Here is a 22,856-nt window from a genome sequence, read left to right as displayed (position 1 = left end):
AAACGTTCGCCGTCGCACAGGCTGTCGCCAAGTGGTGGGTCTGCATTTTGGTTTTGTTTTATGCACAGGAAAGGTGTTGTTTTAGCGTGCGATTAGAGTGCTCGGTCCTGTGTGCAAACGGAGGCGTGTCATGCTGGGTGAAGCACACAGCAGGTGTTTACTCCTTGTCTGTTGAATGGCTCCTTGGATGAAAGGAGTAGGATTGCAGGTGGTGAGACTCCTCTGCATCCCAGACATCTGTATCCCACGTGGATCTGAGTCCAGCATTTCTCCCAGGTGTGTCCACGTGTGTGTGTTAGTTGCTCAGTTGTGTCTGACCCTTTGAGACCCCATGGACCGTAGCCCGCTGGGCCGCTCTGTCCATGGAATTCTCTAGGCAAGAATACTGGAGTGGGCTGCCATTCCCTTCTCAAGGGGATCTTCCCGACCCAGGGATTGAACCCGGGTCTTCCTGCATTGCAGGCAGATTCTTTACCATCTGAGCCACCAGGGAAGCCCAAGTGTGTCCCATGCAGAAGCCTAAGAAAAGCCAGAATGCTGGACTCTCCGGAGAGTCGTAACATGTATTAGCTTATTAAAGACAGAGTCATAGCATGTATTAGCTTGTTAAAGATTTTGAAGCCTCCTGAAATGATATATTACATATGGATCTACATGTATGTATAATTTATATTTGTGTGTGTATACATGTATATCCAGGCTTCCTTGGTGGCTGTGGGGTCACGAGTTGGCACGACTCAGCAGCTAAACAGCAACAATGTATGTATATGTACACACACCTATGTTTATATATGTATTCAAATAAATTTGGTCTTCCATTCACCCATAGTGCCTGCCTGGCTACCTGGGCAGATCTCAAGGTACAGAAACCCAAACATACATAAATTCGCAGGTTTGTGCTGGAAGCACATGCCATTGCTAAAGTGTTGGGAATCCAGAGAAACCAGAAGGAAATACTTGGACAAACTTCTCTGGATTTACAAAGGTCGCTCTCCTTTGTCTCACGCTCTGCTATACCTTTTGGCCTTTTTTAAAATTCTCATTCAATAGACTCAAGACTACATTTTGCCAAACATTCTTTGTATTTAAAGCCCTTGTGGGCTGTAAAATAAATGTAGACCAGATGTTCTTGATTTATTTGCATTTAACTGATCACAGTGGAATTCTGCCAGAGCAGTAGGATATCCCCAGGGATTTTGGACTTTTTCTTTTCTCAGACACAAATGTTTATGATGGGTAGAAAGCTTTGGACTGGATAATTCACTTTTTTGTGACAAGCATTTCTTAGATGCTCAGAAAGTTTCTGTTTTCAATGACTGGTTAAGGGTGATGTGAAAACATCACAGGGGCCGTGTGGCTCTTTGCAGGATGTAACATGTTTCTCTGTTGCCTGCTTTCTCATAATCCTGCTGCCGCTGGTAGAAGACTAGGTTCAGGGGCCCAGAGTCCCAGTAAACGGTGATTATCATTGAGCATGATGGGGCTACAGGGGATGCTGGTTATTCTTTTTTTTTTTTAATTTTTGATTTATTATATATCTATTTTTGGCTGCTCTGGGTCTTTGTTGCTGCGCACAGACTTTCTCCGGTTGCAGTGAGTGGGGAGCACTCTCTAATTGTGGCTCCCGGACTCCGCTTACTTGCAGCACGTGGATCGAACCCGTGACCTTGCATTAGCAAGCGAACTCTTAACCACTGTGCCATCAGCCAAGTCCACGATTCTGGTTATTCCTAAGGCATATTTGTATTTTATGATTTTCTTTTCGCCTTGAATATATTTTGTGTGGAAGACGAAATGAGTTAACTTATTTTAGAAATTCTTTACCCAGCTACAAATATCAGTGATAACTCATATTCCTCTTGAGCATTAGTCTCCTCAACATTAAAGGACAGTAGAACATACTTTTAAACAAACTACATCTTTTTCTCTTTCATTGAAAGTGAAAGTCATTCAGTCTTGTCCAACTCTTTGCAAGGATTCTCCAGGCCAGAATACTGGAGTGGGTTGCCATGCCCTCTTCCAGGGGATCTTCTCAACCCAGGGATCAAACCCAAGTCTCCCTCACTGCAGGCAGATTCTTTACCATCTAAGCCACCAGGGAAGCTATCAGGAAAGCCTTTCTCTTTCATTAACAAATATAAATTTGTCCCCATTTCTGTTTTTAGGATGCCCAGGATCCTTGATGTTCTTCTTTTTAAAATTTTTTTTTGGGGGGGTAGAAGTCACATGATATAAAACATATTGCTTTAACCATATTTAACTGTACAGTTCAGTGGCACGAAGTTCATTCACATTGTTGTGCAACTCTCAGCGTCATCCATCTCCTGAATTTTTCATCTTCCTAACCTGAAACTCAGTCCCCATTAAGTACCAACTCCCCACCTCCCCACCCCTGTACTTTCTGACTCTATGAATTTGACTATTCTAAGTACCTCATATAAGTAGAATCAGTAGAATCAAACAGTATTTGTGTACACCTAGTGGTAAAGAGAGAAGGCAATGGCACCCACTCCAGTACTCTTGCCTGGAAAATCCCTTGGATGGAGGAGCCTGGTGGGCTGCAGTCCATGGGTTCGCAAAGAGTCGGACACGACTGCGCGACTTCACTTTCACTTTTCACTTTCATGCATTGGAGAAGGAAATGGTAACCCACTCCAGTGTTCTTGCCTGGAGAATCCCAGGGACGGGGGAGCCTGGTGGGCTGCCCCCTCTGGGGTCGCACAGAGTCGGACACAACTGAAGTGACTTAGCAGCAGCAGCAGCAGTGGTAAAGAACCTGCCTGCCAATACAGGAGATGTAAGAGACGTGGGTTCTGTCCCTGGGTCAGGAAGATCCTCTGGAGGAGGGCATGGCAACCCACTCCAGTGTTCTTGCCTGGAGAATCCCATGGACACAGGAGCCTGGTGGCCTGCCGTCCATAGGGTCGCACAGGCTTGAACACAACTGAAGCGACTTAGGACGCACAGTGTATATTGGAATGCATTTTTAAGATGTAACTTAGTATTTGGCTTACAAACAGATTGTACCTTTTTTTCCTCCCTGTGCTATGGTTTGTTTCCATTAGGTTGTACATTTTGGATTTAAATCAGTGTTTTAAAACTTTGATGATTGCTTTCTTTGAAAGTTTCTCCAGAGAGGTTCAAAAGTTTCTCAGAAACACAAACTTCTTTTTGAGTAAAACTGGTATTTTACCTGTCATCGCAAATATAGAGAAGAGTGAGATATATGACATCTGTCTATGAAGAATGGATAATTTCCAGGCAAATTTTTGCCTTTGAAAGGATTATTATATATAACTTTAAAAATAGTTTTTATCTATAGAGCATCTAGTATGTGCCAGAAAATAATTTTAATCTACAGAAAATCTAGTATGTCACACACATATACACACATTTAATCTTTACAATCTTTTAGATCCATCTAGTCAAGGCTGGAGAAGGAAATGGCAACCCATTCCAGTGTTCTTGCCTGGAGAGTCCCAGTGATGGGGGAGCCTGGTGGGCTGCCGTCTATGGGGTTGCACAGAGTCGGACACGAGTGAAGCAACTTAGCAGCAGCAGCAGTCAAGGCTATGGTTTTTCCAGTGGTCATGTGTGGATGTGAGAGTTGGACTATAAAGAAAGCTGAGCACTGAAGAATTGATGCTTTTGAACTGTGGTGTTGGAGAAGACCCTTGAGAGTCCCTTGGACTGCAAGGAGATCCAACCAGTCCATCCTAAAGGAAATCAGTCCTGAATATTCATTGGAAGGACTGATGTTGAAGCTGAAACTCCTATACTTTGGCCAGCTGATGCGAAGAGCTGACTCATTTGAAAAGACCCTGATGCTGGGAAAGATTGAGGGCAGGAGGAGAAGGGGACAACAGAGGATGAGATGGTTGGATGGCATCACCGACTCGATGGACATGGGTTTGGGTGGACTCCAGGAGTTGGTGATGGACAGGGAGGCCTGGCGTTCATGGGGTCGCAAAGAGTCAGACACGACTGAGCAACTGAACTGAAGTAGATATTACTATTTCATTTTATAGATGCAGAAACATGGCTAAAGATATGAAATTATCTGGCCAAAGACACATGACTCTAAAGAGTAGCGTTGGGATTCAGTCCCAGTCTCTCTCCTCCGTTTCCCCACCTGGTTCCTGGGAATGAGAGGCTAGTGTTTGTGGGTGCAGTGAGTGTGGACAGGGGCTGCAGACAGCCCTCCTGGGGCCTGGCACTGCTTCCTCTACATCCCAGGGACCGTGTACAAACCTCCCTCTGGGTCGATCTCACCGGATGGCAATGACTTGTTCAGGAGTCCCCACTAGACTGAGACCTTTTTGGAAGCTGGAACCACATCCTATTCATTTTATGTTCCCATAGTGTGCCTGGCACATTGAAATTACACAGTGGATCCTCGTAGAATAAATTAACTATTCTGATAAAGGGCTGGACGGCCTGTGTTCCCAATCCTACTCTCCAATTATCTAGGCTTAAGTGTATTTGCTAATTGAAGTGTAACTTCATAACAGGGAAGAAGTAAAAGAGAACAAATAGTTACAGCTAGTCTGAAAAGATGACTTTTTCCCCTGTGTTTTCAAATGTTAGGCATTTATCCAGTGGTATCCATTCATTTTGTTTTCTTATTTGCATCTTATTATCACCTTTTGGGCTTCCCAGGTGGCTCAGTAGTAAAGAATCCACTTACCAATGCAGGAGACGAACGTTTGATCCTTGGGTCAGGAAGATCCCCTGGAGAAGGAAATGGCAACCCACTCCAGTATTCTTGCCTGGAGAATCCCATGGACAGAGGAGCCTGGTGAGCTACCATCCATAGCGTTGCAAGAGTCAGACACAACTTCAGTGACTAAAGAACAACAAGGATGTTTTAAATTGTATGTGAATGTATATGTGTGCAGTGGGGGATTGTCTCTCTGTTTGGTATCTCAGAATCTCACTTACCCAGAATATGTCAGAGTGCAAAGAAGGTGATTTGGGGTAAGTGTTTTTGTGACAGTCCTTGTGACTATTGAACCATCTGTGTAAAGCAAAATCTGAGAAGGAGTGGCAGAGTTTTAGATGCTGTGCTCCATACAGATGATCTAAACCAGATCTTTGACAACTACTTGGTAAACAAACAAAAACAAAAAACTGTGACCTCCAACCAGAGATTTTGCAAATCCCTTTTAGAATTGCTAATGCACTAGTCCTGAAGAGGAAGTGACAACTGCAGTGCCTTTTATTGATTACCTTCTGAAATGTTCTGTGTACTGTTGTGATCTTCAGCTTTACAGATGACGACACCCAGAGGCACACATTAGTTAAGTGACAGAATTCGGATTGATGTCCAGGCTTGTTGACGCTGTGCAGCTCCGCCCGTCCTGTAGCAGAGCTCTCTGCAAGGACCATGTCATGGCATCCACTCCTACAGGGCAGAACTTAAGAGGCTGTGTTCCTCTAGTGCCAAACAGGTGATCTAAACTAGATACCACTTAGAATTGAAAGAGTCCATGAACTTGGATGGGGCTCCCCTGATAGCTCAGTGGTAGAGAATCCACCTGCAATGCAGGAGATGCGGGTTTGATCCCTGGGTTGGAAAGGTCCCCTGGAGGAGGAAATGGCAACCCACTCCAGTGTTGTTGCCTGGAGAATCCCATGGACAGAGGAGCCTGGCGGGCTACAGTCCTTGGGGTCGCAGAGAGTCGGACAGGACTGAGCAACTGAGCACATGACCTTGGATAACAGGTTGTTATTGTCTCTCACTTCAAGGGAGGTTAGTAAAAGGAGGCTTTCCTTCACTTATTAGTGCAGGGAGCAAACTATAGTAGCATTTGCAGTACCCCTTAATCATCCACAGAAATCATAGATATTCACACATTATAAGTTTATAAGACAGATTATCTCAAAGTATCATGTATCTCATTGCAACTTAGAAACTGTGGTAGTTATTGACTGTATTAGTGGCCGTATTAATGGTGGTATTAATATTCTGCTGTCATCCAGGTAACACACATGGTGGCTTGGACTAGGGCAGTGAACTCGGTTAGTGCCCTGAGCTCAGTTAGTGCCCTGTTAGGAACTGAACAGATTCAAAAGACCTTTAGGGGACTCCCCTGGTGGTCCAGTGGTGAAGAATCCACCTACCAGTGCAGGGGACATGGGTTCAGGTCCAGGATCTAAGATCCCCCATGCCACGGGGCATCTAAGCCCATGTGCCACATCTACTGGGTCCACTCCAGAGCCCATGCTCCGTAACAAGAGAAGTCACAGCAGCAAGAATCCTGAGTGCCGCATCTTGGGAGTAGCCCGCCCTGCTCACTGCAAGTAGAGAAAGCCCACACGCAGCATTGAAGAGCCTGTGCACTGCAACAAAGACCCAGGGCAGCCATAAATAAACAAATGGCAACACTTTTAAAAACAGACATTTAGGGTTTAGAAGGGACAGAGTCCCCATCACATGGTTCCACCTCCATGCCTCCACTCTTGATTATTATCCTGAATAGCTCATTCCCCCCCAATATGACAAACCTACTCCTGGTTTAAAATAAAACTCAAGTGATGTTTTTTCACACGAAGTCCTTACTTTGTGCTAAGTATGGCATTCCAACAAAGCCACCCCAAGCGGGTTCTCTCCAAGCTTTACTTTAGGCCCCCGTGTGTCTACCGTCTCTTCTACCTTTGGTAGAGGGATCTTTGCATGGAAGTCATTTCCCTACAGGCTCAGGTCCTCCAGGGCAACAAGGATGTTTCCATGTTTGAATCATTCCTACAGTCTGGTCTCCAGCACAATGGCAGGAATGAAGGAGGCATCCGATGCATGTTTTTCATTATTTCTCTCCTTTTTTGCCACATTGCATCAGCATTATGCCCTTGCCTACAACCTCAGGGGTAGGGAGGTGGGGAAACTTGCCTCAAAATACTTTGGTCCCAGATACTCAAGTCTAGAAAAAGAAATTAAGAAAAATGTTGGGTTGGCCAAAAAGTCTGTTTGGGTTTTCTGCTAGATGTTCCAGAAAAACCTAAATGAGATTTTTGGCTTACTCACTAGAAGTGAGTTCCTCTGGCCACAGGTTTGAATTAATTTACTCACTATTTTAAATATAAGCTTATTGGATCCACCTGTGAAGGATGGTGTCATCCCTGTTAAGTAGCTTCCCAGGTGAGTGATTGATTTAACACCACTAATTTGATTTAAGATAGAAATTGCTTACTAAAGCTTTTGTGCAAACCATTCAACACCTAGCAAAGTGAGGCTTCCAAGAGGGAAAGCTCTGCTTTTTTCCCTGATAATAAGATTTTAACTGGAACTCAACAAAATAACAGTGGGCATAAAATGCTCAAACCATGGTGGCTGGCACACGGGCCCTCTCCAGGGTGTGTTATTAGCCCTGAGCCTCTGGAAATGGATGTCTTCATGTTTGGTTTGGAATCATAGGGGTTGGTTTGGATTCTTTAGCCATTAAAGTTAGAAAAAATGTCAGAGATTATTTAGTAGAATTTCTCCCACTTTACACGCAAGAAAATCAAAGCCTAGAAAGTATTAGCAACAGAGTCAGGCTTTGTCATTCCTGGTCTCTCGCCCATTCTGTGACTCGTTTGAAAACCTAAGAACTACCTTGGTGGCCCAGTGTTTAAGAATCCACCTGCCACTGCAGAGGACATGAGTTCGATCCCTGGTCCTGGAGGATCCCACCTGCTCTGGTACCCCTGAGCCTGTGTGCCACAACCACTGAGCCCCTACCCTAGAGCCTGCGCTCCGCAACACAGAGAAGCCAACGCAAGGAGAAGCCTGAGTACTGCAACTGGAGGGTGACCCCAGCTCGCTGCAGCTAGAGAAGGTCCATACACAGCTACAGAGACCCAGGACAGCCAAAAATAAATAAATAAAATTTTGAAAAAATTTCTAAAAGACTGGCCAGGCATAACGATAATTTTTCCTTTTATTTCTCTCTGAATGTTTCATCTCTTCCCTCGCACTCTCCTTCCCTCCCTTCTTTTCTTCCTTTTCCTGAATTAAACAGTGAACCCTTCTTTCTTGAGGCTTCAGTTCACTCCTAAAAATTTAAACCCTGTGGAACGAGTGGAGATGGAAGCCCTGAGATCCAAGAAGGCGATTTTTCCCTTAATGGGAAGTTTGACACCTTAATGAGCTGTGACCATAGGAGGTCTCTTGACTCCCAAGCAAATATGTCCTGGTGCTGAGGTTTGGGTGGGACATGGTCTGGTCTCTGTGATTCATCTTGGGGGCTCTTTGGCAATAAGCTGCTGGCTGTCTTCTCTTTGAGATTTTCTTACAAATCTGTTACCCCCCACCTGACTTTGCCTTGGGGCCATCTCTTCCTTCCACTTCTCAGAGCTTAGAAAAGCTCCTGGTTAATGTTAAAATGGGGTTTCCCTGATAGCTCAGTTGGTAAAGACTCTGCCTGCAATGCAGGAGACCCCAGTTCAATTCCTGGGTTGGGGAGATCCTCTGGAGAAGGGATAGGCTACCCACTCCAGTATTCTGAGGCTTCCCTTGCGGCTTGGCTGGTAAAGAATCCACCCGCAATGCGGGAGACCTGGGTCCGATCACTGGGTTGGGAAGATCCCCTGGAGAAGGGAAAGGCTACCCACTGCAGTATTCTGGCCTTGAGAATTCCAAGGACTGTATAGTCCATGGGGTCACAAAGAGTCGGAGACGACTCTTAGTTAAAATAGACTTTCTTCAAAAAATGGGGCTTAATTTTTCATGTTCATTTCAAGGGAGACAATGAGTTTGCAACGTAGCTTGGGTCAAGTGAGGAAATGGATGATACTGCTGTAAAAGGGCAGCTGTCCTTGGGAGAATTCACATCTGCCATGAGCTTCCAGAACATATTCCTGTCACCACCCTGTGGTTCATTTGGAAACACGGAGACTCGCTCTACACGGCATTATAAACAGCAGCAAGATGTCAGCCCTCCTGACAGTGGCAGCCCCAGGGTGTGCGTCGGCTGTCAAGTGGACACGTGGCTTTTCCTGAGTCTTGGGTGGGGTGCCAGGCCTGTTAGTTTACTAGGGTTGTCATGACAGTTACCACATACTGGGCAGCTTCAACGACAGACGTTTGTTTCCTCACAATTCTGGAGCTTAGATGTCCAGAATCAAAGCATCGGCAGAGTCGGTTCCTTCTGAAGCCTCTCTCCCGGTCCTTTACATGGTGTTGCCTGTATGTGTGTGTGTGTGTGTCTGTCTGGGTCCTGATCTCTTCTTGTAAGGATGGTTATGCTGGATTAGGGCCCATCCTAATGACCTCATTTTAGCCTAGCTACTCCTTTAAAGGTGGTGCTAGTGGTAAAGAACCTGCCTGCCGATGCAGGAGACATAAGAGACGTGGGTTCGCTCCCTGGGTCAGGAAGATCCCCTCGAGGAGGAAATGGCAGCCCACTCCAGTATTCTTGCCTGGAGAATCCCATGGAAGAGGAGCCTGGCGGGCTACAGTCCATAGGGTTGTGAGAGTTGGACACGACTGAGTGACTTAACACGCATACACAGACTTCTTTAAAGGTTCTGTCTCCAAAAAAGATCACATACTGAGGTACTCAGGGTTAGGATTTCAACATATGAATGTTGAGGAGGATATATAATTCAGGCCATAACACTATGCAAGCACAGTCTGGAAGAAGTCCTCTCCCTGCCCTGCCCGAGGCAGGCAGATTGACGTTACGAACCTGTCCTGTATCGTCTTCCTGGAGTCGTTACTGCCCATGCTACTTGCTATGGAAACTGGATTTTGGGCTCCGACACTCCACTTAAGGCCCACTTCCCGTAGTTATAGTAAAGAGAAAGGAGTTTATGCTTCATAAACCCCTCAGTCAACCTTTTCGCCTGCTTACCTGTTGAATGGCTTGCTCGTTCATGAAGGGGTTGGTTTATCCTGCTGGACTCATTGGCTTACATGCCAACTCAAAAGTAAATATAATAGTTCACAAAAGAAGAAATGCGGACGTTATGCAAAAAGATGATGATGCCTATAATCAGTTGTGCAGATCAACAATGATGTCCATCAGCTTGGTAAAGTTCAGATGATTGGATGTATCTCGTGTTGGCAGTGGAGAGCTGGGAATTTGCATACAAGGATCGCAGAAAGACATTTCTGGAGGGCATTCTCGCTATTGATGTCAATTTAAATGTCACTTTTTAACAATCAGTTTATCCCAAGGAAATAATTCGATATGAGCCTATATGTGCAAAGGAGCACCATTTGTATTAGCCAAAGCAAACAAACAAAGCCCAAATGTCAATGTGAAATGCTATGCAGGCATGGGAAGTGTTCCAATTATATTAATTGAAAAAGGCAGGCTAGAGAATAGGATGTATGATTATTTTGTTATACTGGTCTATATATGTATATGTTAGTCTCTCAGTCGTGTCCAACTCTTTGCAATCCTGTGAACTGAAGCCCACCAGGCTCCTTTGCTCCTGGAATTCTCCAGGCAAGAATACTGGAGTGGGTTGCTATGCCCTTCTCCAGGGGATCTTTCCAACCCAGGAATCAAACCCAGGTTGCCTATATTGTAGGCAGATTCTTTGCCGACTGAGCTACCACAGAAGCCCCAGTCTGTATATATACTTTTGCTATATTTGTGTGTGTGTATGTATATTTCTAATTATATAGAAAAAATATTAATGGGATATATCCCCAACTGCTAATATTGGTTATACTGGGGTAGTGGACTTTCCATTCCTTACTACATTTATTTCTGGAGGATCTAGATTATAATAACCATAGATAATTCTAAAAATCAGAAAAAATAAGCATGAAAATACTTCCTTTTAGAAAATTAGACATGTTACTGGAGCATTTTAAAATTTCTTTTATGATATATGCGTTCGTTTGGAGGCTGGTTTTTTGAGGGGTTGAGTGCTAGCCTCTTTTGCTTTGGACAGAAGGCTAGAATTTCAGGTTTTGCTGTCACGCACTTGTGTTTGATTTCTCACTAGCATAATGCTAGTTGCTTATTCTTTGCAGGAAGTAAATATAGTGTAATGGAAAGCCGTAATCTTCTGAGTTTGACAGACCAAACATCAATTCTGCTGCTTCTCTGCTCTGTGACATATGGCAGATTCTTTAACCTCAGTGACCTTCAGTTTCCTCAACTGTAGAATGGAAATAATAATGATAACTCTGAGCTTGCAGGTTTATTCTGAAGGTTCCACGAGATCTGGAACAGAAAGTTTCTGGAATAAAATAAGGAGTAGTTATTATGATGGTAGCAATATCAAGTGGTTCTCAGAATTCCTCTTGTTTTAGATCTAGGACTGAGTCTCTGGGAGGAAAATTCTTTCATGTTTTGGAAAAATGGCTAAATGGAACCCCAAAGAAGTCCCACTTTATGTTGCTGGCTAATTTGTGTAAACTGCCTTTAGAGAAAGGCAGTTTCTTTTATCTGTTCTCTTCTTACTGACTGAAGGGTGGGCTCATCAGCATGCTTGGGGAAACCACTTGTGTCTATGGCATTTTCCCGCAGAATTAGAATCAGGAATAAAATGCTTTCCTGAAAAGAGGTGGGAGGGAAGGTGGGGTGAGAGAGAGGGCTGGATGGGGCAGGAAGCCAGTGCCAGGGTTACTTTCATGAGGGGCCTCCCCCTCCTCCTCTTCAGGGTTGGTTTGTTTGTACAAATTGGTTGCCTCAAGCAACACATTATTAGTTTGAGCCAGAATGTATCCCGGGAGACTTGCTGCTTTCCTTTTGCCAAGTAATTGTCCTTTTCCCAAAGAGGATGCTGGGATTGTGGGGGCATTTTCCACTTTGGCATATCTCAGTACCCACCCCCCACCCCCCACCTCCCTTACACTGAGTGTCTGCTTCTGGCAAGGCATTAAGCATTGAGAAAGCAACCAGTTGTAAGCTGTTAATCCTTGTTTTCAACCCCTGGGCTTTGCTCACCTTCTTTGAACCCTCAGTACTGGTGTCTGGTGTCATTGGAGAAGACCCTGATCCTGGGGAAGATTGAAAGCAGAGGATGAGATGGTTAGATAGCATCACCGACTCAATGAACCTGAATTTGAGCAAAGTCTGAGAGGTAGTGCATGACAGAGAAGTCTAGCATGCTGCAGTCCGTGGGGTCACAAAGAGTCAGACATGACTTAGTGACTGAACAACAGCAACAATAACAGCAACAATGACAGCAATAACTGATGTCTAAAGAAAGAAGACCTTGGATATATTTCAGGTTCCTTTCCGGACCACCACAGTAAAGTGAATTTTGCAATAAAGTGGATCATGCAAATTTTTTGGTCTCCTAGTATAGTAAAAGTTATAGTCACACTATACTAGAGTCTATTTTGTGTGCAATAGCATTATGTCTAAAAAGCAAGATAGATACCATAATTAAAAAAATACTTTTGGGGGACTTCCCTGGTGATCCAGTGGCTAATACTCCCAATGCAGGGGGCCTGGCTTCAATCCTTGGTCAGGGAACTAGATGCTGCATGTTGCAACTAAAGATTCTGCATGCTTCAAGGAAGACTGAAGATCCTGCACGCCACAGCTAAGACCTGGTGCAGCCAGATTAATAAAAGATTAAAAATTTCAAAAATACTTTATTGCTAAAAAATGCTAATCAACACCTGAGCCTTGACAAGTTGTCATCTTTTTGCTGGTGGAGGGTCTTGCCTCGATGTTGACTGGAGGTTGAGGTGACTCTGGCAACTTCTTAAAATAAGACCGCGATGGCGTTTACCACATTGATTGACTCTTCCTGTCACAAATGATTTCTCTATAGCAGGCTTGATAGCATTCTACCCATAGTAACACTTCTTTCCAAATGGGAGTCAGTGCTCTCAAACCCTGCCGCTGATTTATCAACTAAGTTTACCTAATATTCAGAATCCTTTGTTGCCATGTCAACAGTCTTCACAGCATCTTCACCACGAGGAATGTCCATCTCAAGAAACCACTTTCTTTGCTCTTCATAAGAAGCAAGTCCTCACCTGTTAAGGTTTTATTATGAGATGACAGCCGTTCAGTCACATCTTTAGGCTCCATTTCTAGTTCTCTTGCCGTTTCCACCACATCTGCACTTATAATAGTAATGTCAAATATCACTGATCACAGACCACCATAACCATGTAATAATGGAAAAGTTTGAGATATTGTAAGAATTGCCAAAATAGGACACAGACACAAAGTAAGCAAATAAATACTATTGGAACATTGACTTGCTAGACGCAGGGGCACCACAAGACTTCAGTCTGTTAAAAAAAAACAAAACCTCTGTATGGTGCAATAAAGCAAAATGCAATAAAAACAAAGTTGGCCTGTATCAGTGGCCAAAACATTCCTGATCCCTCCCCATGACAGAGGCCCCTTTGCAACAGGATGATATTCCTGCCCCATTGATGTCAGGCTTGACCACGGGACCTGCTTCTTGACCAGTGCAATGCAGGTAGAAGTCACATTTCCAGCATAAATTTCCATGTGCTTTTCCCTTTGTCAAAGTCACCCGCTCTGCTTCAGACGGTGCCCCCAGACCCTGGGTTAGACCTGGTTTTGGTGCTTTCTCTGGCTTCCGTTGTCCCCACACTCCAGCTTCTAGACCACAGTCCACTTACCCAGGACTCTAGAGTCCTTTGCCTAGATAGCCGTGGGCCTGCTCTCTGATCTCTTTCCAGATCTGTGCGCCTGGATGCAGCCCGCACTGTGGGCATGTGCAGCCCTAGGCCTGCAGGGGCTGGGAATAAAGCCTGGAGCTGAGGACAGTGGGGAATGGAGGAGGCTAGGGGAGGGGAGAGAGCAGGGAAGGACCCTCCGGCCGGGGCTGTCTTCTAGCTGCACAGAGAGGTTTCTGTGTCATGCTCTGAGGAGGCTAGGAAGTCACAGTTCCATCTTGGCCTTCTGGATTGGTATGAACATGCATTGGTCATGGAGGATGAGACATACTTTATTAAAACGGTTTTAGCTTGGTCCTTGCTCTGAGATACTTGGATATCTGTTACATGGGCCTGCATCAGAACTGCTTGGGCAGTTCCCACGAATGCTCAGATGAGATGGGGCTGCATTTCAGCCTGAGCCTCAGAAGGATGTGGACCAAGCTTAGCTAATTCTCGATGGATGTTATGGGAAAAATAAATCTTCATAATTATAAGTCCACAGTATTTTGGAGTTGTCTGTTACAGTGGTGTAACTTAGATTGAGATCACTAATTCCAAAATGAAGAGGTGACATTCGATGAAGATGTCTGATCTCACCTGCTTGAAATGTAGTATTATAGGCAGAACTTTTTGTTATTGTACGTATGGTAGTTCTTCCCTGGTGGCTCAGTTGGCACGGGATCTGCCTGCCATGTGGGAGACCTGGATTCTATTCCTGGGTTGGGAAGATGCCCTGGAGAAGGGAATGGCAATCCACTCCAGTATTCTTGCCTGGAGAATTCCATGGACAGAGGAACCTGGCAAGCCATAGTCTGTGGGGTCACAAAGAGCTGGACACGACTGAGTGACTAACACTTTAACTTTCCCATGGCAGCGCTAGTGCTACCCGGAAGAGTCTGGAAGAAATCTTGGGAGTTGAGAAATCTTGGGAGAAGAGATCAGAGAGCAGGCCCATGGCTATCTAGGCAAAGGACTCTAGAGTCCTGGGTAAGTGGACTGTGGTCTAGAAGCTGGAGTGTGGGGACAACTGAAGCCAGAGAAAGCACCAAAACCAGGTCTAACCCAGGGTCTGGGGGCACCCTCTGAAGCAGAGCGGGTGACTGGGCACATCTGGGCCCCATAGGCACCCAGTTGCTCTCACTGCTGTTCCTGAATTGCTAACATTATTGCTTAGCATTATTATTATTGCTAAGAATTATCCCAGTGAATGGTTTTCAGGTCATGGCTGCTCAGTTCAGTTCAGTTCAGTCGCTCAGTCGTGTCCGACTCTTTGTGACCCCATGGACTGCAGCACGCCTGGCTTCTCTGCCCATCACCAACTCCTGGAGCTTACTCAAACTCATGTCCATCGAGTCAGTGATGCCATCCAACCATCTCATCCTCTGGCTGCTCAGATTATATCAAATATGAGGGACTTGCTGGAGCTGAGACTATCTGATTTGGAACAAAGAAAAGTCACAAATTAGTCCTGGATAGGAGTAATACCGTGAGCTTGTCCTAAGGCTATCAAATACGGACATTTGTAATGGCAGTTAAAGTAATTATATTGTAGGTGAAAAACATACTTTTTTTCAAAAAGCTTTCAAATACATATATAAATTTATTCACTCTTTATTATAGTCCATGAGATAAGAAGAAAAATGTCCTGCCTTTTCACAGAGGGCAAAACTAAGGCTTCTTAAGTTCCAATGATTTGCTCTCTCTTCAGCTACCAATAGTAGTATTGGTATTAGGAATATTCCTGGAGTAGGAAATGGCAACCCACTCCAGTATTCTTGCCAGAATAATCCCACGGACAGAGGAAACTAGTGGGCTAAAGTCTGTGGGGTTTCAAGGAGTCAGATGTGACTGAGCACGCATGCATGTATTGTACGATACATGTGTTAATGATATATTTTGTCTTATGTGTCATATATATTTTATATACTTTATGTCAAATATTGAGATATGTTCATGATGTTTAAGTAATTTATATGATGCCTTGGCGAGGAGGCTAACTGCTCTAGCATCTCCAAAGATTTCAGTGGCTCAGCAGAGTTCAGGTTTATTTCTCATTCTCGCCACCGTGGGTACTGGTGACAGGGTGCTGTGCTCCAGAGTTCGGGGACCCACTTGCCCTCAGAGTCTCCTCCATTCAGGTGGTGGGTGGGAGGTGGGCGTGCACAATCTGCCGGCCAGAATTCAAGGCCTGGCCATGCCTTCCTGCCAGAGAGGCTGGAAAACGTGGTCTCGCTTCGTGCCCAGAAAGCAGAGAACACAGCTGTTCGTGAATACACAAGATCTGTGCCACAAAGTTCATGGAAATGTGTAGTTCTCCCCTGATTATAGGGGCTTTGTTTAAGATCCGCAGACAGAACATTCTGTTTTTCCTCCAGCTTTATTGAGGTATAATAGACACACAATAAACGAAACACATTAAAAGGGTACAGTGTGATGAGCTCTGACACTTGTCTACATTGGTGAAGCCATCACCATAATCAAGATAATGAATGCATCCGCCACCCTCGAAAGTTCCTGGTGTCCATTTGTAATCCTCCTTTTCTCCTTAATTGTCCCCACTCCCAAGTCCTGCCCCAGGCACCCCTTACTCTGCCTACACAGACTTGCTTACATTTTTAAAAATCTTGTCTAAGTGGAATCGTACCGTAGTTTCTGTAATTTGGCTTCTCTCACACATTATTATTTGGGGGTTCATCCATGTTGCATGTATCAATAATTCATTCCTTTCTATTGCTGAGTAGTGCTTTATTATATTATTAATATACCACAATTTGTATTATTTTGTTTTATTTTAAAAACCCCAAATCCAAGTTTTCAAAGTTTGAGGACCTTCTTGACACTTTGCCTTGTGACAGTTAGAAAAAGTTCAGAATGTCCAGCCTTCTGTGGGCAGGTCCTGAGTGTGTCACCCAGAACATGAGTCACAAGAAAAAGAGGACTAGATTGCGCAGGTCTGTGCTTTTCTTGTTTCCGAACTTCTTATTGGGTGGGCTAGTAATCAGGTACTAGAAACTTAATATAGGCCAATCACTGTGCCCTGTGACCTTGGGAATATCGTCATCCCCCCCATCTTTTCGGGCTTCCCAGGAGGCGCAGTTGGTTAAAGAATCCACCTGCCAAGGCAGGAGTTGCAAGAGATGCTGGTTCGATCCCTGGGTTGGGAAGATCCCCTGGAGTAGGCAATGGCAACCCACTCCCATATTCTTGCCTGGAGAATCCCATGAACAGAGGAGCCTGGTGGGCTACAGTCCAGGGGGCCACAAAGAGTTGGACACAACCGAGCATACATGCTTGCATGCCTGATCTCTGCAGGGACCCCGGGAGCCCCTGTGGATGCAAAAACCCAAGGATGCTAAAATACCATGTGTAAAATGATGTGATGTAATGAGTATAGTCCGAGCGCCATATCTGTTTCTCATCCGGGGATGTGGAAGGGCCAACTCTTCAAAAGAAAGAAGGCAATCCCGGAAGTCGATAGTCTGAGGTCTGTACCGTCATTTGCTTGTCCCTGACCCTGCAACCTCAGTCCTCACTGTGTTCACCCCAGGGTGGCACAGTGCCGCCTGTGTTCACAAACCTTCTAGGACTTCCCTGCCTGAACTCTGACCTCCTTACTCTGTCATCCATGGCTCAGTCTCAGGTTTAACCTGTCTTCAGGTTGTCTTTTTTTTTTTTGGTGGAGCTGTGAGCCGTAAGGAACTCAGATCTTAGTTCCCTGACCAGGAATCGAACCCTTGCCCCTTGCCCTGGGAGCAAGGAGTCTCAACCACTGGACCGCCAGGGAAGTCCCACAGTTCGTCATCTTTAAATGAGCTTAGCAGTGTGTATCGGAGAAGGCAATGGCACCCCACTCCAGTACTCTTGCCTGGAAAATCCCATGGACGGAGGAGCCTGGTAGGCTGCGGTCCATGAGGTCGCTAAGAGTTGGACACGACTGAGCGACTTCACTTTCACTTTTCACTTTCATGCATTGGAGAAGGAAATGGCAACCCACTCCAGTGTTCTTGCCTGGAGAATCCCAGGGACAGGGGAGCCTGGTGGGCTGCTATCTATGGGGTTGCACAGAGTTGGACACGACTGAAGTGACTTAGCAGCAGCAGTGTGTATTGGGAGCTATTTACTAAGAGAAATATTTGTTTCATCTAATGGAAAAAAATGATTATTTACTGAAGTAAATAGTAATTAAGTGAAATCGTATAAAGTATGATTCCCTTTCTCTCTCCCTCCTTTTTTTGGTCTTACTTTTCCTGCTTGATTGTCAACCACCACCTTCTATCAGTTACACTGTCCGTCTAAACCAAATGCTTCTTTGTTCCCCACGCACATCCTCTGTTTTCCTCTCTTTGGGGTTTGGTTGCCAGTGTTTTTTGCCAGGAGTCCATATGGTCCCTCAATCAAGGTCCATCTCAGACGTCAGCACCTCCAGGAAGCCTGCCTTGGTTCCTCATCATGCTTTCCCGAAATACACCAACACTCCCCCAGCAGGAGTAACTTCTCTACCACAGCAGCTCCACTGGATCCCTCACTCCTTTCTGCTTTGTCATGTTCATACAGAACTGGCTCATATGCTGTTCTTTGCCTCAGGACTCTTTCTTTTGCTAGTCCCTCTATCTGGAAAAACCACTCCTCAAGATGGTCACACACCTCCCTCCCTTACTGCATTCGTGTTTCTGCTCAGTTGCTCCCTCGGGGAGGCCTCCCCAGATCACCCCATGTGACATAGGGCCTCCTGTGCTCCTGTCTTCATTCTGTCCTCCTACCCTGTTTTGTATTTTTCCATTGCCCTTAACCTCACTTGATGATATTTGTCTGTTTCTGATATCGTCTGTTAGCTGCATACGAGCTCCTTGTTCGAAGGGACTTTCTGTCATCACTGGTACATCACCAAGTGCCTGGCACACAATAGATGCTCAGTAATTATTTGCTGAACAAGTGAATATTGACCATCAGTTTGCAGTATAGTCTCTATCAGTGAGACTGAAAACTGTGTCAATATCTGATTCATTCTTAAGTTCAGTTCAGTTCAGTTGCTCAGTCGTGTCCAACTCTATGCGACCCCATGAATCACAGCACGCCAGGCCTCCCTGTCCATCACCAACTCCCGGAGTTCACCCAGACTCATGTCCATCGAGTCATTCTCAGATCACCTCAAACACAGTGCCCGTAACAGTATACACGGTAAGTATTTGGCTAAAAGACAGAAGCCAACAGAGAGGAGAAGATTTCCCAAGGTCTACAGAAAAGTGAAACTGAAAGAAAGTGAGGTTGCTCAGTCATCTCCAACTCTTTGCAGCCCCATGGACTGTAGCCCACCAGGCTCCTCCATCCATGGGATTTTCCAGGCAAGAGTACTGGAGGGAGTTGCCGTTTCCTTCTCTAGGGGATCTTCCCGACCCAGGGATCGAACCCAGGTCTCTCGCATTGTAGGCAGACGCTTTTACCATCTGAGCCACCAGGGAAGGTCTACAGGACTCAGCTTTAATTTCAGCAAAAAGTTCTCAGGTCCCTGCTCTCTGCCAGGCACCATCAGGTACTTTTACACATGTCGTCTCATCTAAAACTCACAGTGCCTCTCCCATCCTCATACTAATATTCTGGTGAGAGCTTTGGGACTAGGACATGGAACCCTGGGAAGGTTCCCCAGCTTCTGCAGCAGCTACGCCTTTCCTTTTAGAGCCCCGCCCCTCGCAATCCCCCGTCTCCCCCATCCCCGCTGCCACTCGTCATCCATCTGAGGCCAGAGCCCCTCTGCCCCGCTCCGCCTTTTCCTCATTCACTGACTCCATCCTGCGCTTCCCAGGTGGCGCAGCGGTCAAGAATCTGCCTGCCAGTGCAGCAGACGCAAGAGATGGGAGTTGGACCCCTGGGTTAGGACGGTCCCATGGAGTAGGAAATGGCAACCTGCTCCAGTAGTCTTGCCTGGAAATTTCCATGGACAGAGGAGCCCGAGTCAGACACGACCGAGTGACTGAGCACACGCTCCATCCTCAGTCACCTGTATCTTTCAAACTCTTGTTGATAGTGAGAAAATAGTTCACCTTCTCTACCCGTTTTTGTGCTCCTTGTACTTGCATGGGTGCTAAGTCACTTTGGTCATGTCTGACTCTTTGTGACCCCATGGACTGTAGCCCTCCAGGCTCCTTTGTCCATGGGATTCCCCAGGCAAGAATACTGGAGTGGGTTGCCATGCCTTCCTCCAGGGGATCTTCCTGACCCAGGGCTCAAACCCGTATTGCAGGCAGATTCTTTAGCCTCTGAGGAAGACCTGCTCCTTTGACTTTCTTGTCCTAAAGCTGTCTGGCTTCCCTTCCTCCTCTGTGATCCTAAGTTCCTCACCCTTGGAAGGATGGGCATCATGTCCTTTCCCCTGGGTCACTTTCATGCCACTGTGGGCTGCCACCATCCCACATTTTAAATAAGCCTCCAGAGTGCACTTCCACCACCCTCTGCCCAGGCCGTGCATGTGTACTGCTGACTCTGGCCCTTGACTAGGTTTTCTCCAGGCCCGTCCTCCCCTTCACGTTACCTCCAGTGATGTGGATCCCTGGCGTGCTGGACTGAGCCCTGGACTAGGAGTCAGAAGACCTCGATTGGAGGCTTCACTCTCCCACTTAGCAGTGATCAAGCTTTAAGAAATCACTTAATGCCTCCAAGCCTCTATTTCTTCATCTGAAGCTTGGCCATAGTGACACCTACTCAGTGTAACTACTTAACAGCTCAGAGTAATGGAATGTGAAGAACTGAGTATCACCAGGGACCAGAGCGGGTAGTTAGCCCATGTTCTCAGTGAAGCTCTTAAAAATAAATTTCACTGGAGACGAGTTGATTTACAATGTTGTATTAGTCTTGGGTGTACAGCAAAGTGAATCGGTTTTGCATGTTCATATATCCACTCTTTTCTAGATTCTTTCCCCATATAGGTCACTGTAGATTACTGAGTAGAGTTCCCTGTGCCGTACAGTAGGTCCTTATCGGCTCTCCATTTTATACTGAGCAGTGTGTATATGGGTCCTTGGTACAGTGGTCACTGCCTGAACACCTCACGTTGAAGGATGCTCTCCCTAGAGAGGCAGCCCCTTCCATGTTCAAGCCACGTTTGCTATCTGCCCACTAGTCCTTTGGCAACCAACTGCTTGGGTTGAACACTGGCTTCTGTACTTATGAGCAGTTTGACCTTGTACAAGACACTTAACTTTCCTGAGCTTCAGTTTCTTTTGTCTAGGAAAATAGAACAATCATTGCTAAGGCACTTCAGTTGTGTCCAGCTCTGTGTGTGTCCGACCCCTTAGACTGTAGCCCACCAGGCTCCTCTGTCCATGAGATTCTCCAGGCAAGAATACTGGAGTGGGTTGCTGTGACCTCCTCTAGGGGATCTTTCCAATCCAGGGATCGAACTGGATCTCCTGCATTGCAGGCAGATTCCTTACTGCTGAGTCACGGGGAAACCACAGAACAATCATAGTAGTGTTAATAATTTCATAGGTTTGATGAGAAGGCCGAAAAATGTACTTAATGCTTTTAGAAAAGTGCTTGATACTATAGGTGTGCTTCTTGTCAGCTCTTCTAGTATAATAATAATATAATGATTATTATTATTATAGTTATTATCATCATGCCTTGGATTGATAAAGGATAGATCATCTGTTTTCTGTATGGCAGCCTCAGTCCCAGAAACAGTTGACCTGTAAGCTGTTTACTTGAACAGCTTACCGTTCAGCTTAGTTCTACAAAGATGACAAAAGAAGTCCTAGGCACTGAGGTAGGTTTAATACACTCAAGCCTATTTGGAGACCTCAACAGTAAAATATGTTTAATGTCCAAAAAAAATGATGACTTCTTTCATGGAATTTATATCCCCAGAAGAGCGATTTTAAAGGGTATAAATAAAATAAGCCCAACAAGGAAATGGCTCTGTTTTCTTTGCTGGGTTAAAACGCAGTGCTTGCTTGTGATGTATGCAAAGTACTTGCCTTTTTTGGGTCATTGATGTACTTAGCATCTTGGACATTTTAGGGTGTGATTGTGATTTTTTTTTCACAATCTTCTTAAATCTGCACAGCAAGCTGAATATTCTCATTTGCTAATAGATGCTGTCAGACAGACTCGCCCATTACCATGAGACCCCAGGGGACGTGGCCTGAGAGTGCCTTCTGTGGCTGGAACCCAGGAAAGCCGCCTGCACCGCCCCACCTCCAGCTTCACCCCTTCCCGCTGTGACATGGGATAACTGGCTGGGAGCCTGGTTTTGAGAGACTGGGGGTGGGGGTGAGGATGGGTGGGTGGATGGGGCTGGTTCTGGGAGGAACCCAGCCTCCTTAGATTAGGTGGGGGGGTTAGAACCCCATCCACATGTTTGTGATCCATTCTGTTGCTGACTTTTGGATTCAAAGGAGAATCTGTCTGCTGTGTTGCCTGAGGATAACACTTGCTCGCTCTCAGCCAGCCGTGGAGTCTGTTCCCTGGGAAGATGACAGCCCCGATCTGCATTAAGCTGTTGAGGAGAGCCGCCCCCTCCCCTTCCCACAGCGGCTGGCAGCAGGCGGGGGAGGATGTGTGGCTCCTGGGCGCCTTTTGTTTGGTTTCTATGGCTCTCACCTCCATTAGCCGCTCTGTATGGAGAGGAAGGAGGATGCAGGTTTTTTTTTTTAATTGGGGGCTAATTATTTTTACAAATTGTAGTGGTTCCCGCCATACATTGACATGAGTCAGCCATAGGTGTACATCCTGAACCCCCCTCCCCGTACCCTCCCCAGCCCATCTCTCAGGGTCATCCCAGTGCACCAGCCCTGAGTGCCCTGTCTCATTCATTGAACCTGGACTGGTAATCTGTTTCACATATGATAATATACATGTTTCAATGCTATTCTCTCAAGTCATCCTACCCTCGCCTTCTCCCACAAAGTCCAAAAGTCTGTTCTTTACATCTGTGTCTCTTTTGCTGTCTCAAATATAGGGTCATCTGCTTTTAACCCTCCTTCAGCAGCTTCAGGGAGGTTCTCTTTCCCCTTCTGCTCAAGGACAGAGAGATGCATGGAGATGGCTTTGTGGAATCATTTCAGGGTCTCTGGTCAGAGCTCCTCACTCATATTGCTACCTGATGGACGCAAGCGGAGAAGAAAAAGGGCTTGGGACTCACAACGTCCCTTAGTACTTTCCTCTTCCCTCCCTCCCGGTAGTGTTGAACTGCGGTCATGCAGAAAATCTATGCTGCTGCTGCTAAGTCACTTCAGTCGTGTCCGACTCTGTGCGACCCCATAGACGG

General features: G+C 45.8%; 1 protein-coding gene across 8 annotated transcripts in view; it reads left to right on the top strand.

Annotated features, from left to right (window-relative positions):
* The window catches only part of STON2 (stonin 2), a 184,864-nt gene that overhangs the window by 83,179 nt on the left and 78,829 nt on the right, over positions 1-22,856 (top strand). The window lies entirely within an intron of this gene.

The sequence above is a fragment of the Bos indicus genome, chromosome 10, assembly GCF_029378745.1.
Source record: "Bos indicus isolate NIAB-ARS_2022 breed Sahiwal x Tharparkar chromosome 10, NIAB-ARS_B.indTharparkar_mat_pri_1.0, whole genome shotgun sequence".
NCBI classification, from domain to species: domain Eukaryota; kingdom Metazoa; phylum Chordata; class Mammalia; order Artiodactyla; family Bovidae; genus Bos; species Bos indicus.
This window is presented reverse-complemented; position numbering and strand designations above follow the sequence as displayed.